Source organism: Rhinopithecus bieti, unplaced genomic scaffold (assembly GCF_001698545.2).
Source record: "Rhinopithecus bieti isolate Rb0 unplaced genomic scaffold, ASM169854v2 scaffold_19143, whole genome shotgun sequence".
Taxonomy (NCBI): domain Eukaryota; kingdom Metazoa; phylum Chordata; class Mammalia; order Primates; family Cercopithecidae; genus Rhinopithecus; species Rhinopithecus bieti.
The window spans coordinates 480,813-487,584 of NW_016809420.1; positions in this window are offsets into that span (position 1 = coordinate 480,813).

The following is a 6,772-nucleotide window of genomic DNA, read 5'->3' on the forward strand; positions in this document are numbered from 1 at the left end:
TTTCCAAATGCCTACCTGCTATATTTCAGTGCAACATGGCCTGAACCCCATCATTCCACATCACCTTACTCCATAAATTCATTTTGCTATTTTTTCTATCACAAATAGAAAAAAACAGTCCATTTTCATACTGTTATGAAGAAATACCTGAGAATGGGTAATCTATAAAGAAAAAGAAGTTTAACGGACTCACAGTTCCACATGGCTAGGGAGGTCTCACAATCATGGTGGAATGTGAAAGAGGAGCAAAGTCACGTTTTACATGTCGGCAGGCAAGAGAGTGTGTGCAGGGGAACTGCCCTTTATAAAACCATCAGATCTCATTAGACTTATTCACTATTCACTAGCACCAGGGGAAAAACCCATCCCCATGATTCAATTACCTCCGATCAGGTCCCTCCCATGACATGTGGAGATTATGGGAGCTACAATTCAAGGTGAGATTTGGGGGGTAAACACAGTCAAACCATGTTACTATTGTGTATCATTATATTAGTGGTGTTGATCTGAAACAATTGTCCTGTCTTAATAGGTACAAAGCTTTTAAAGTTACAGAATATTTGTTATTTCTCTGCGATCTCCCTACAGTAATTTGCAGTCTACTTTGTACAGACTACACATCCTATGAACTGTTTTAACTGATTTTGGACAGTGAGGTTTCTGAGGAAGACACTGATGGCAGGCTGGTTTGATTTGTGATTGTTGTATCTATTCTGGGCTCTCACCAAATGCTCACTGGAGGAGACATTTCAGAATATAAAAAAAAGTTAAAATTCAAAACACAAAAGGCACTCAAATAAACCAGGATTTGAAAATCACCCATTTCAATTTTTCTAAACTCTTAATGAGAACCTCGTCTGGTCTTTAATTGAAGATTAACCAAAGGTCATGTAGAAAAACAAAATAGAATGTAACAAAGCAAGCTCTTCTACTATTTCATGCTTAGGTACATTGACAGTGGTCCTCATAGAAAGGGGGCTAATTTGATTTGAAGAAATATCCTAATTATCCTATGCAAGTTCTTAGACTCATCTCTAGGAATACTGAAAGACAGATGTTTTTCTCACACAAGTAAATATTCTGCCATGTTTCAAAAAAAAGTGAAAGACAATAAAAATGGTATTGGAAAGAGTGTGCTAAAGATGACCATCTGTTCTCCAGGAGATGAAAGAAAAGGAGCTTAAAATTACAGTAAGGGACAAAGTATACTACTACTACAGAGACTGCTGGAGAAGGCATTAAAGAAGTGTGCAGGGAAGCAGCAATCAACTGTGCCCTAAAGCAGACAGGAGAAGCCAAGTGTATGGCAAAGAGTTGGTCAAAGACCCTCGTGGGAAGTCAGCACACCCCTGCCTAATTCAGGATTTGCTGGGAGAGGTAGTTCAAAAGTCTTAAGACTTTACTGGATTGTCATTATCCACACACAATCTGCTTTGTGAAACTTTCTAAAGCTTTTAAAAAAACAAAAACAAACTATGTCTGTAACTTTGTGATGTGTTCTAAATGTGTGTAATTCTCTCAAAAAAATCTTTAATTAATAAATAAAATAATCCAGGATATTAATGATATGTTTACCTCTAATAAAAGAGTAATGTGCCCCACATAGAAAAAAAAATGTGTAACAGCAGCCAAAAGAGGAAAAAAATATCAGCACCTCTTAAAGAAACATGGCACAGGAAGCACACTGTTTAAACACTACTTTGCATATCTACCAGTTGTCACTTCTTTTGGGGACCAGATATAGGAAGAAAAGCTTACCCCCTCTTCTGACCTTAGCAAAGTTAATCATTCCCTCAGTTCTCCTTTGATGCGGAACCTCCAATCTTAGCCCTTTGCAAGGGTAGAGTGATAGTCAGATTTCTTATCACAAGTGCCTTTTATTCATTGCCGATAATCTCCTTGTATTACAGGAAGCACTTTTTCATTTTCTTGGTGAGGTGCTCAGGGAGCAAAATAAGGATTAAGACCATGTGTGGTACATTTTCTATCTCTAGAATCTAGTGCTGTAAGTAGCAAGCACTTGCACTTTGACACTGGAATTATTTTAAACAGACTTACTTTTACGTAATCTGCCTATTTATGTCAAATAGCCAGAAATCAGCATTGACTAGTGTTTTCCCAATATGTCCCTAAGCAAGAGAGCAATATATTGATAACTAAAATGAACTCAAGAAATTAAGTAGTGCCTAAAAACACTGGGTATTCTTCCTAGGAAAATAACATGGTGGAGTCCTATGAAAACCTGTTAACTAAAACAGAAACAGTAAGGAATAAGGCAATGACTTCAATGTGCTAACAATTCCCAGACATTTTAGACAGAAGCTTAGTACCAGTAAGAGTCATTTTACAAATTTGCTTTCTTCCTTTCCTTCCTGTAATACACAGGTTCTCTTTTAGAAAAAAGCTGGCAAAGGTTGAGTGCCCTCAACCCCTTGGGAGTCTATTCCTATGCAAATGAGAGCATTCAGACTTGGAAGAACCAATTCTCTCCAGTGAATGTCAGAAACAGCAAAGCTTCAGACTCAACTTACTGGGTGCCATACCATGCAATAAAAAAAAAAAAAAAAAGAAAGAAAAGAAATCTGTAGAAGCTGAATCATTTAAAACTAGACAGCACCAAAGTGTATGAAACTATGCTGTAAGGAACAATTTTGCTTTGCATTGGGTGGCAGGATAGATATTCATGTATCCTAGTTTTATGATTTTCTGCCATGGTAATGACAATCTAAAAATGGGATACTGCTTTCGTGGGAGTAGGAGCACTGCTGTGTCTGCTGACCTGCAGAAAAACTCCAAAACATGAAAAGCCTAGGGGGAATTCAGTGCCAGGTGGTAGTGAGGATTTCTAGTTAGGGCTCCTTTCCATTGACTGTCACGGCAGGTGAACAGCCACAGCCACTAACAGGGATCTGGAGGGCAGCAGCAGTGCAGACAGTAGAAGGTACCAGCATTCTTTTGAGAATTCCTCCTGACTTTTGAATGTACAGCTGTAGTTCACAGACATAGGCAATTTGAAAGAATTGTAAACCAAAGATAAAATTCTAAGCCCCTCAACCAATTGAATGGACCCCTCTTCTTGGGCAAGGGCATTCCAAAGTTAACCTGAAAAAACTCCTTCAGTCCACAATGGAAAGAGAAGGTCAAACACGTCTCAGTATACTCTCCTCTCTGGAATTCAGACACAACTGACTAGCATTAACATTAAAACAGAGACCTTGAGACTGACAAAACAGGCTATTTGTAGCAATAACATACCAACATGAGATCAGTAGGTCCTGAAAGAAATTGAGGTATTTTACTTCAAAATGTATTTATTTGACATATTTTGAAATGGCCCTGCAAAACTGTTTCTTGTGGGGAAAAATCTACATTCTGTAGAGAATCCCCTTCCCTTTCCAGGTCTTTCCTAAATCCAGTTAGAATTAACTAAGAATCCGGCACCTTTTTTAAGTCTGGTAAGAAACATTTACAATCTGTTCTCTGTGAAGCCTGATACCTGCAGGCTTCATCTGTATGATAAAAATCTTGGTCTCCACAACTCCTTAACCCAGATGCTCCTTTCTATGGATTCCAGGTCTTTAGATAATAACTTAACTCTTTCAAGCAGTTACCAATCAGCATGTTGCCTCTTATTTGTGGGATCTAAAATGCAAAATGGTTGAACTCATGGACATAGAGTAGAAGGATGGCTACCAGAGGCTGGGAAGTGTCATAGGAGGATGGGGGCAGAGAGGAGGTGAGGATTATTAATGGGTACCAAAAAAAATAGAAAAAATAAGACCTGCTATTGGATAGTACAACAGGGTAATTATAATCAATAATAACTAATTGTGTAATTTAAAATAACTTAAGTGGGTAACTGTATTGTTTGTAACTCAATAGATAAATGCTTGAGAAAATGAATACCCCATTTTTCGTGATGTGCTTATTTCACATTACATGCCTGTATCAGAACATATCATATACCCCATAAATATAAATACCTACTATGTGTGTGTGTGTGTATATATATATGTATACACACACACCCCCATTATGTACTCACAAAAATTGAAAATAAAAAAATAAAATAAATCAAAAAAAAATTGGTGAATCCCCCTATGACCTGGAAGCCACCTCATTCAGCTTTGTGTTGTCCCTCCTTTCTAGAATGAACCAATGTACATTTTATATGTATTGATCGATGTCTGATGTCTCTCTGAAATATATGAAATTAAGCTATAGCCTGACCACCTTGGACACATGTTCTTAGGACTCCCTGGAGCTGTGTCATGGGTCATAGTCCTCGTATCTGGTTCAGAATAAATCTCTCCAAATATTTTGCAGAATTTGACTCTTTTCATCACAGAATGGTTATCATATGCTTTTGTTGTTGCTTAACAAGTTGTAGTTTAACTTGTCCTTATTGCAATGACATTGCTTACTATGCTTATTTATGGTCAACAAGAATTTATGCTCAGCTATCCAGTTGCTGAATTTACTGGGGTCTTAGGCAGGAGATACAAATGTAGTTTCCCTCAAGGAGCTTGCAACGAAGTCATTGTTCCTTAATTGCCTTTAAAATCTTTTTTAATGGAATGAAATCCAGATTTAGAATAAGATTTACCATTTTAAAGTGTACATTTCAGTAATACGTAGTGTATTCACAACATTTTGCAGCCATATGCTCTGTTCATTCATTTCAAAAAATTTTATTACTCCACAAAAATGCCCAATATGCATTAAGTAATTTCCTTTCACCTCCTACCTCCCATTCTAGGAACCTTAATCTGCTCTCTATCTCTACAGATTTGCCCATTCTAGATATATCATATTTATAAGAAAGATTCAATACAAAATTTTCTGTTCTGGATTCTTCCACACAGCATAATGATTTTATAGCATTATAATATTATATATAGATATATGTTATATTTATATTGTGTGTGTGTGTGTGTGTGAGTGCGTGCTACAGTTTGCTCACTTATTGATGGATGTTTGTGGTGTTTCAACCTTTTGACTTGACTACAAATATTGGTATACAGGTTTCCTTGTAGACATATTTTATTTTCTTTTGGGTATATACCTAGAAATGGAATTGCAGGGTCATATGGTAACCTTATGTTTATATCCTAGAGAAACCATAAATTCCTATCTATTCCACAGTTAATGTAAAACAGAAACTCTGTGATTGCAAATAAACTTTTGGTTTTTACAAGGTAAATATAAGAATATGTGAAAATAGATTTAAGTGAAACAACTCTGGTTTCTAGTTTGGTTATCAAGGGTAATAATAATCACTAGCACCTACCTACTTTTAAAATTTTTATTATTAGTATTAGTACATATAATCTCATTTTAGCTATATATTAACTGTTGTGTATTTTGATAAGACTGATAACCACTTTAAAACTATAAAAAAGACACACATATATACTGTAAATAAATCAAGATGAGATATTAATCTATGTTTTAAAAAAGATAATACAAAATGTAACTAGGGACAAGAATCAGAAAAAAAAAAAGAAAACGAGTATGTCAGAGTTAAGTTCTAACTTATCAATAATTATCTTAATATAAATGATCTACATATGTGAATCAAAAGACACAGACCATCAGAGTGGATATAAAACATGACTTAACTATATCCCCTTCAATAAAATATCTTGAAATTAAAGGGCAAAAGTAAGTTGAAGGTAAAAGAACGAAACAAGATTTACCATGCAAATGTTACTCAAGCAAGCATGAGTGACTGGTTATATTGAAATTTAAATATGTAAACTACAGAGAAAAGAAAATTAATAGACACAGAAATGGGAATTGCATAGATAAAAGAGTAAAAGGATAAAAGGTTAAAATCATTGCATAATGATACACAATCCTAAAAAGGTACCAACCAAACACGGAGCCTTGAAATAAAATACGTGAAACAAAAACAGAATTGAAAAAAGACATGAACAAATTCACAATTATTGTTAGGAACTTCAACATGGCCACTTTTAGGAACTGATACAAGTGGTAGCTAGGTAACAAGGACATAGAAAATACACTGTTAGATCGGCATATATAGAACATTTACCCAATACCAGTAAAATTGACATTTTCCAAATGCCTATGGAATATTCACCAAGACAAACCTCAGAAAATGTAAAACAATTGAAATCAGAGTGAATTATTTTTTATAACGGAATCAAGCTAGGCATCAATAACAGAAAACAACAGAAAAGCATACATGTATTAATATTGATAAACATATATCTAAATATAGGTTAGAATTGAAGTCTTAAAGGTATGTTAAAAGTACATAGAACTAAATGAAAATAAAAGTATTGTATATCCAATATTTAAGTAATTAAGTTAACAGAAAAGAACTAATAAAGAGCAGAAATGAATAAACTTTAAAATAGAAACACAAATTTAAAATCAAAAGTTGATTCCTTAAAAAAAAAAAAAAGAGAGAAAAATAGATAAACCTACAAAAAGATAGACAAAAATACAAAGAGAGAAGAAAGAAGTTACCAAAAATCCAAAAGAAAATCAAATAGGAGACATTACTGTAGAATTGGCATCTATTAAAAAGGTAATAATGAAATACCATGAACAACTTTATGCACATAAAATTAGAAAAAGAGAATCAATTTTTTAAAATCACAAAATACCAAGTCAACCATGATACAATAATTTGCATAGTCCTATAATCACTGAAGAAATTGAATTTATAATTTAAAAGCTCTCGAAAAATGAGTCCCCAATCACAATTTCACTGAAGACATCTATAAAACTTTTAAAGATA